The sequence below is a fragment of the Papaver somniferum genome, unplaced genomic scaffold, assembly GCF_003573695.1.
Source record: "Papaver somniferum cultivar HN1 unplaced genomic scaffold, ASM357369v1 unplaced-scaffold_107, whole genome shotgun sequence".
In the NCBI taxonomy this organism is placed as follows: domain Eukaryota; kingdom Viridiplantae; phylum Streptophyta; class Magnoliopsida; order Ranunculales; family Papaveraceae; genus Papaver; species Papaver somniferum.
Genome location: NW_020619603.1, coordinates 2368607 through 2378662, shown reverse-complemented (window position 1 = coordinate 2378662; position 10056 = coordinate 2368607). Strand labels below are relative to the sequence as shown.

At 37.3% G+C, this 10056-nt stretch overlaps 1 long non-coding RNA gene across 1 annotated transcript; it reads right to left on the bottom strand.

The window, feature by feature from the left end:
• Positions 1–3759: 3759 nt before the first annotated feature.
• Positions 3760–8209, bottom strand: LOC113328350. The gene is made up of 7 exons (XR_003349357.1): positions 8112–8209; positions 7920–7988; positions 7028–7251; positions 6778–6847; positions 5690–6509; positions 5494–5585; positions 3760–4147 (listed from the first exon to the last, which is right to left on the bottom strand). It is a non-coding gene; the product is annotated as an uncharacterized LOC113328350 (long non-coding RNA).
• Between the last annotated feature and the right edge of the window lie 1847 nt (positions 8210–10056).

The following is a 10056-nucleotide window of genomic DNA, read 5'->3' as shown; positions in this document are numbered from 1 at the left end:
CAAGAAAGGAACATCGCAAATTGTAGCGAGAGCTTTGTAGGTATTAGCGAATTGACTATCTCCCATTCCTTGCAAAGAATCAGAAAAGAGGCCAGAGAGCTTAGCCATAGAAGATTCAGATGGAGAATCTTCATTTGCAGCAAGGTCATCATTATCCTCATTATCCCCATCACTCTCGGAATTTTCATCAGAAGGAATATTTGAAGGATAGGAAGAACGGATTTTTCTCTTCTTTGAAGGAGGAGCAGTTGGTTTTTCCCAACGAAGAGCACTTTTGCCTTTATCTCCAATCTTCACAACATTGGCAGGCTCTTCTATTTCAGCAATAATCTTCACACACAGATAGAAATAAGAAATAGAGGCAACAATATACTGTTTAAAATCATAAGAGAATATTTCTTACCTCATCTGTGTATGAGCGAAGAGCTAATAGGGTACTAGGCTTCCCAGTCCTGTGATAGCTATCTTTCAGTTTCTGGATCTGTAGAATTTCGCAAGAATCAGCGAACAAAAGAATAAAGATAAATAAAGAATGTAAAGTGAGCGAAACTGGAAGAAACATACCTCTTTCTCCTTCTCGGGCCAAGAGAATGCCCAAGGTTGATAGGTAGCGAGATTCTCAGGAAGAACATTTGACCCAGCAATGTAAGGTCCTTTTAGCATCAAGGGAAAAACACACCATTTATCATCTTTGGATTGGCGAGGAGTTGTGTTCTTATCAGAATGCCAATCAATGTCTTGCATGAGTATTCTAGCTTCATCAATGTTATCTTTCCTTTTCAAACGAATACCCCAGCGAGTATTCTCTTTCTTCATGGAGATCAATTCATAATTTTCAAAGAAACTTGCTACTGTGTATTTCTCAGCAATTATCTCTAATTCTGCGAATTTAGGATTCCTAAGTTCTTTGGAGTACAGAGATCCTTTACCAGCACCACGGTTAGCGAACTCTAGCATCAGACGGATGCAATCCCACTCAATTGAAAGATAGCTCGCGAAAATCCCGAGTGAGCGAGAATTTCATAGAACAGAGGAATATCTGAGTCATAAAGAGGAATGGGGAGACCTGCGAGAATTTGACCTAGCGAAATTATGATTGATTGATCATCACAATATTGATCAGAGAAAAGTTTGATAGAAAGAATTGACTTGGCACTTTCATCAGGAATGGTAGAAAGTGTGAAACCTTTCTCAGCAAGATCTTTTTGGACGTCTTTTAAGTTTTTCTCATGTTTGTGGCCACTTGGAGGCATATCTGAATATAGAGTATGGGAATGAATCAAAAATAAGAAGATTGAAGAGGGAAGAATTACAGTAGCAGAACTTACGGAAGAACAAAAAAGTTGTAGAGATGAGAAAGTAAAAAGAGAAGAGAAAGTAAAAAGAAAATGGAAAGAAGGGTAAGAAGAATATTTAAAGAAGATTTTTTTTACTCGAAGAAATAAACACCATTAATGCGAAAAGACGTGAGCGGTTGAAAAGAAGCGGTTACAGAAGACGTGTCAAGAAATAAATGGAAGAAAGGATAGTGTGATAAATGCAGAATATGAAGAGATTGACAGTTGCGGATAAATGCAGAATATGAAGAGATGGACAGTTGCGGCATTTCTTACATCATTCTCTACTTCGCAGAGAAGATATGAGAAGAGGCAAGATGTAGGATCAGAATCTCGCAACAATAATGCCTCAGCGAAATTATCAACAACACAACATAACAGCGTCGCAGAACAATTTCAGAAATGACATAATAAACAACGTCAGCTAAAATCATGAAAAAATGTGATGGTTCTGCGAAAATAAGAGAGTTTGTGAGATTAACATTTGTAAGGTTGCGAGAATGTCGCAAGCCATATCCGAAAATAAAGGACAGATTAGCTGTCATCCACTATATACTTCCCTATAAATAGTCGTTCAGTTGTAAAGGAAGAGAGAGATCTTTTTCGGAGTGAGAAGCAAGTAAATAGGAGAGAGAAAATCTAGAGCAGTGGTTATTCTTGATTCCTTTATCTTTTCTTGTAAGATTGTTCAAAGACTCATCAATAAAATTAAGATTGTTAATCTAAAATGAGTTGAATGTTAATGAAATCATATAAGGGGTGTAGTGTAGGATTTCCTGCAACTACAACACTGTTTAGAATTTCGAGCAGGCAGTCTAGGTGGTTTCTTTAGAAAAAGTTCAATCTCTAGCTTGCATTTGTAAATAAGTGAATCTAGTGAGATCTTTGAGCCTTTGAACACAGTATCACATCTTGTATTCCATAAGCATCGGGCTACGATAGCTACTTTGCAGATGTCTTCTTGTTGAATCTGGTTAGCTGAGAGTTTATCGAACCAATTGATAAACCAGTCCACCATATTAGCATCACCTTGAATTTGAATACTGAGAACTGCAAACCAAACTTCCCTAGAGAGGTGGCAGTGCAGGATGATATGAGAAGAAGTCTCAAGTGTTTGAGAACACATAGGACAGCCAAAATTACCATCCTGAATAACATAAGTTAACTTGTCTCTGGTTTGTAAAATGTCTTGCAGGCACTTCCATAGAAACTGAGATATCCTTGGGAATACTGGCAGTTTCCACATACTTTTAAAGATTTTCTTCATCCTTTGGCCAATATTCTGATCTTCAAACATTCTTCTATATGCAGATTTTACAGTAAACTTTCCATTACTTTCTAGAGTCCAAATAAGCCTATCTTCATGCTGAGGATGAATTGATAAGTTGAGAATTAATCTTGATGTTGTAGCTTCAAATAGAGAGTAGATTAGATAATAGTTCCACCCACCAGAGTCTGTGAAGTGTTCATGAAGATAAGTATAATTATGATAATCATGTGCATCACTTTTAGGGGTAGGTGGATCAGGTAAATCTGAAATCCATCTGTAATTCCATATCTTGATTTTGCGGCCATTCCCTATACTCCAACAACGGTGTGTTTTGATAAACATAAGCTCAGAGCTTATACTCCTCCAAGACCAAGTAGAATTAGGATTATCTTTGATACTGAAAACCTTTCCATCAGGGAAATATTTAGCTTTAAGTGACAATGCACACACAGAAGTTTCATCTGTACATAGTCTGTTGATTGTTTTTCAATTTCATGCATGGAATTTACAAAAAATCGGGGCCAGCTAGGTGATGAGACCTATGAACCCCGGTTCATTTTCAATTAATCCACGTTAGACTATGCTGTTCAAAAAGCTGATGTTCAGTATGTTTCTCGAAGTGCAGCTGCAATTATTACAAATTATCCGAGTCAACGCCGATTCTCACATACGGGAGAGCGAGTCCACAGAGCCGATTCCCACATACGTGTATCAAACTTATTCAGAAATAAGATGAACTCGGAGTCACTAGCACCTCGGGTTCTTCCAACGAGTCAACTCATTTTACATGCTTATTACTCGGTTATCTCAGCAAGGTGAGCTGAAACCGTTGTTCTGGATTTTACAACAGTTTCTGATACGGGAGCGAAAGCAGTGATTGAGCAAGTGAGCAGGATTTTGACTTTTGAGACTCATGGAAGATGATACTGAGCCGGAAAGAATGAGTTTGCCCCGATTCAACTCTGGAATCGGTTTCAAAGTGGGTAGTATTGTGTTTAAATCACTTATTAAGAGAGCCATAAGTGATTCCACGGTGAAATCAATTTACCATAACATTTTAATTGCAGACAAGCATGTCAAATAATGATTTACTTAGCAAAAGAAAAGAGGAAAAAAAAAAAAAAACTTATCAAATAATGAGAACAAACGGACTACCAGAAAAGAAAACTCGTCCCATTTTAATTAGTGCCAAAGAGAAAAATACGTTATTGTTTAGCTTCCTCAAGTACTTGGAAATTTGTTGCAACAAGGGGTTGAAGAAACTCCTGCAGGTTTATATACTTGTACAAGAAAATTCAGGAGGTTCACTATATATAGTCCTTAAAAACGGTACTTCATTTCGACAAGCTTTGTCTGACTGACATGAGTGCAACCACATCACTCAAGATAGATGTAAAGAACGATTGTCTATAAAACTTTGTAATATGTAATATGTTGCTGCTGATATTAAGGGGCGCACAGAGGATCTTTATTAAAGTACCATTTCTTGAATTTGGGGTAGAAGCTAGGATATTTTGTCACAGGTACTATTTCTCTAAACCTACAGCAGAACAGGGAAAAAGAAAGTCAGCCACTTGTATGAATCCTGACAGAGAAGTTAACTCCATATCACATGAACCGAATTAAATACACCAAGCAGAGTTTCAAGTATAATCATCGGAACACCTACTAGCGATGCATGCTTTTTACCAACATTTTATAGAGCTCCAAATTTTTACATAACAATCATGCGAAGCACTTTTCTTTGATATATACCGAAACATTCAAGTTAATGGCAATTTTTATAAAAAGGAAAATTTGCAATGGGTATACATACCATCACTGAAATGTGTAAACCAAGAAAAAACACTTCTGACAACATAAATTAGACAACTACTGTACTTATGAATGGATTAAATAGAGGATGGTAATCAAGCTTTAAGTTAGGGATGGGAAGAAACAATCATAGGAAACAAGATCCAAAACACAATGCAAGCACATGAATCGAAAATAAACAATGAATAACCTAATCCCTGGGAAATTTGTTACACTTGCCAATCCTAGGCTAAACCCAATGAATTTTGTGCACATGTACGGCCTAACGATTAACCTAAACCTATTAGTTCCAATTTCAAACCCACAAATCTGTAGCATATCAATCCCAAGTATTAAACATACAATTTATGTGTTGTTAATGAGCAATTTATGTTCATCCCATATCTCACTGCATTTTATTTATCTAAACAGAATAATGTTTCTAATTTACTAAAAACTGTGTTCTCAAAAAACAATCTCCAATCATATAAGAGAGAGGGGACAAGGACAGAGACTGCTAATGGGGGACTCTAGAGTGGCTCGTCTAGGTTTAATTGTTCACTCAAGAAAGAAAAAAAAAATAGGCCAAGAGACGGTCATTTACTTATCCTTGCGGCAATAAAATTACACTTAACAATCCAAAGGAAACTCACAATTAACAAAACAGTTCAAACCCAGCATAAACACTAAAAGAAACCAAAGGAAAATGAGCAAGTCCCAGGACGACCCAGTTAGGTTCTGCCAACAAACAACCATAGAAACCAATGTACTACCAGCAAAGAGAAACTCATGCTAATTTAATTAGGTGTCAAAAAGATAAAAAACATTGCAAGTAAATGTACTTGTTGGGAAATTAATTAGATGATATATAGAGCTTCCTCTAGCATGGAAACTTGTTCCAACTAGGGGTTCAAGTGCTCTGCCGGCTTCAGATATACTAGTACGAGAAATTATTAAAAAAAGTTCACTATAGAATATATATAACCCCCCAAAAGACAGTACTTAGTTTCATTTTAGATAGGAACAAGCTTGGTCTGGAATGAGTGCAACAACATCACTGAAGATAGATGAATATAAAGATTGTATGCAAACCTTTGTAATATTTGGGGACACACAAGCTGCACAGAGAGGATCCTTGAAATAAATATTTGTACTTGCTGGAATCTCATCAGCTGAAATTTTACCTGCATTACACGACTATAAAACCTTCATATCTTTAACTAGAACAAGAATATAAAAGGTGCAGAACTGCATTATGACAATGTGATCTGAGAGTTTCAGAACTGACCAGACTGTTTTTTCCATCCACCTTTGTAGCCTTCAGTTCATATAAGTTACATGACTGCCTTTGCATTTTGTCTCCCCAGCCTCCAGTTCACAGGACCTCACCAGCATTCTATTTCGACAACCCTCCAAATTGAAAATGTCTAGGCTTGAGAAGGAGAGACCTGCAAAAAACAAAAAAGGTACTCCGACACTCAAGTAAGTAGGAAATTTATACAACATATAGTAAACATAGAATTGAAGTTAAGAGTATCTACCTTTAGATGTGAAACAATGAAACTTGCTGTGTTCCTATAGTTTTCCAATAATAAGAAGAAAAAAACACAAAACAAAATAGATAGAGAGAGAGATAGAAGCTCACTTAACTGTGTTACAGTAGTTGTAGCTGAACCACATAGGGATTAGGAAGTATCGCTGCCTTGCTATGAACCAAACTTCCAATAATGTTTCCAATAAATAAGGAGAATAAAAAAAAAAAAAAAAAAAAAGGAGAAGCACACTTAGCTGTTTTGCGATAGTTTCAGCTGAACCATATAGTTTATATCCCGAAGCTGCTCTGGAGAGTGAGATGTTCCCCATTAAGCACATAGCTTTGCACCTCTAGTAATCGGAACTATCTGGTGGCCTGCCGTTGCACCTCTCAGTTCACAGAACTGAGCAGTGCTCCTCTTAGCTCACGGAACTAAGTCATGGCCTGCCTTTGCACTGCTCAATTCACGGAACTGAGCAGTGCACCTCTCAGTTCACGGAACTGAGTGGCGGCTTGGCTTTGCCTTGTGCTTAATGGAGAACATCAGCACACAAACATGACCGACGTGCCTTTTCTGTGAACAAACATACACAAAGTTCAATACATGTAGGATGACAGACACTAAAGATCAGTTGATAAACTAGTACAAGACACATGTTAACTAACTGGTTTAACATTCAATCCTATTCCTTATATAACAAAGTTAAAATTAGAACATATCCAAAAGTATAATCATGACCTATTCACACTATTATTAAGATGACGAACAAGCAAATCTTTACACCAACAAACATTTGAAGGAGAATTGAAGAAACAAAAGGGTAAAGTTTAATAGCAGTCACCAAAATCTGAAAGTAGCTAGAGCTTGGGTTTGCTATATCACGGCTTCCTTTCCAGCAGCAGCAGCAACCCCTGTGAAGTAAAACAAAAGCAACCATAAGAAGAAGAATCAGTGACAACCGAAAGCATGTCAAACATTACAATTAGAGCATGTTCTTAAAGGTCAAATGAAATAGTTGTAGCTGAATTATATAGATCAGCAATTGCTTAAATAATATAAGGAAGAAAAACGAAATTAAACAGAGAAGCTACCTCAGCTGTGATCCAATAGTTGCAGCCGAATAATATAGTATAGATCCCAAAGCTACTCCGGCGACAGACATTTTTCATTTAGCACATATCTATGCACCTCTCAGTGTTTGAATCTAAGCAGTGGCCTGCCACTGCACCTCTCAGTTCACGGAACTGAGTGTTTGCTTGGCTTTGATTTGTGCTAAATGGAGAATATCAGTACAGGAAACTGACCGAAGTGCCATCTGTTAGCAAACATATGCAAAGTTCAATACATATAGGTTGACAGACATTAAACAAGAAAGAAAAATGGAGAGCCATGAATCAAGACAACTACAGCACCAAAAGTATCAACATTGGAAAGTGAAAATTTGAGATAACATGAAGCAAAAGTCGTTTAACGCAACCTAAATCAATTACTTTGGGGGTTCATAAATACAATCTTCGGACCTAATAAGATGTGAAGTAGTCTAAGAAGAAGTAGTCTAAGAAATCAGTACAAATAAGCAAAAGCTAAATCAGTTCAAATCAAGCAAAAAAGTATGGAAATACCCTACAGGACACATCCTAAATGAACATGTGAAGTTGTCCAGATCAAGCATAGGTAACATCAGTTCAGATCAAGCAAATACTACTTTGTTAACAGTTTTATAATTTATTCATACTCTTTATAATCCAGAAGAGAAAGATAAAAGCAGATCTAATATCTAAGAGATCATAAACATAGCATGTATAAAACAAACCAGATCTACTACCTAAGAGGTCATAAACACAAGATGGTATAAAACCATCAGAAAAACTCTAACCCCATGTGTTTTACACAAGAAAGAACCAAGAAAAAAAAAATGAAACAAACATTTGAAATAAGAAAAATTAAAAGCAAAATAAAAGTATAAGGTTTAGCAGTAATCACCAAAATCAAATGCAGCTAAAGCTGGGGTTTGCTATATCATGACATTCCTTCTAGCAGCAGCAGCAAACCCTGTGAAGTAAAAAACCAAAAATGCAATCAGATCTGAGATTAGATGGGGAATGAAAGGTGAAAAGAGGAGAAGATAACATAAAGAGAAAGAAAATAATAAGATAATTGGAAAGATGAGATCACCTAAAGATCAAAACAAGTTTTCATTTCATTTCATGGATTTCTCTTGCAGCATCTGTTCTGTGACTCGCTCTCTCCTGCAAAAGCAACCAGAAGAAGACTCAAAATTTTGGTTATGTAGAGAGGAGAGAAGAAGAGTAAAGTATAATTAATTATAACAGGATAAGACTAGTCAAAGTCGCAGAGAAAATGTCACCCGTGAGCACAGTGCGAATTTTGCTTGACGTTTTTACCCTTAAGTTTTCCCGCCAGTTTTATCATTTTGAAATTCAAAAAGTTCGGACATGTGTCTGTTGTTGACTGGCTTGTTACTAGTGATGCGGATTGTGCTGTATGTAAATATTCCAGTTTTGTTACAATTCTAGTTTTTGCACTTGGTAACAAATTACAAGAGAGCTTGGATTCTAATTAAAATTATGACTTTCAAATTAAGACATGGGGGTGGAGGCATCAACCATGGTTGCAAAACGAGGCTGGAATCCTGAATGTGTTTTTAAACTGAAAATTATTCTATTTGCTACCACCAAAATAAGTAGTTTGCAATGAGAATTTCAATAAGGAGGTAGTGGATGTGTAAGTCTTGGGAGTTGTGGGCTGTCCATATTTTTTGAAGTTCTTTCGTTGCTCCCCACACTCTCTGCTGGTTTTCTGAGCATTGTGAATCAGTTGACAATTCTGATGATGTGGGTTCTTCCATACGTGACTAATGAATCATTTTCAATCATCATTAAACAGAAAACCAGGTGAAGGGCCATGAAACTTGGGGTTTATTAATTCAGCCTAAGCTTAAATGAATATGTAGATTCCAGATATCAAACTTAAACATATGAGTCGTTGTAGTACGGTGGTAAGTGTTCCCGCCTGTCACGCGCCCGCAGCGCAGCTTCTTTTTTTCTTCATTTTGTCTAGTTTTAACTCAGCTGACTCGGCAGAAATCTGACTGATGAGATTAAGATCCAAATCTCATCTTCACCAAGTCTGCTTGAACGTGTAGCTCTTCTCCCCGTTCTTGAATTCCTCAAGCTTTTTCTTAACTTGATTACATTCAAGTTATTTTTTCAGCTGAATCTATTTTGGTGTTTTAGTACCAAACAACATGCAAAACTTCCAATGCTGAGCTTCTTGTTTTCTACTTCAGCGGAAGCCAATCGCTGCTAGCTCAACTGGCCGAGATTTCAATTCCAACATTCCCCCTGGAAATTCAAAGATTTTCACTGACGAACCCCTGCAGTAGGGAATGGGATGGTTGGTTTGTAGTACGACAATATTGCAGGCCACCAACCGATGAACACATGTCAATACCAATTTGTCAGGTAATCATGCAGTCATCTACTGTGAACACACAAATCACGAAGGCATCTGAATGCTCACAACCAATCATCGTAATCTAGAGAGATTTGTGATGATGATATCCTAGTGTTGATTCCTTGGCTCAAAACCTTCGGGTTTATCATAGCCTCATCTAACAACTCCATGCGAGGCGTTTGCGCACGGGATATAGGTAAAAATAAAGAAAGCAAAACGTATAAGTAAAGATCCATGGGGTTAGACAAATATAAAGTGCTGAAATGTAAACAAGACCGAGGTTTACGTGGTTCAGCACTAAGGCCTACGTCCACGGGGTTTGTTGTTTTACTATATTCTTCACGGTTACACGAGTAGTCGAATGACTTTCGGGTTTACATGTTTCTCTCTTCTAAATGATTAACTTACACTTGCAATCTCTCTCTCTCTCCTTCCCTTCCTGGTTTTTCCGATCCCCTTTCCTCTTGGTGGAGAAGGGGTATTTATAAGGTTAGAATGTGGGACCCATCTCTGAAGGCCGTTGGAACCTTATCTTCTTGTGTTCTTGCGTATATCACGCAGAGGTCTGTGTTTGCCCCTTGATCCCGCAGATACATCCTCGCTCGTTCCACAGGTTGATCGACACGTACACTGCTCAGAGTGT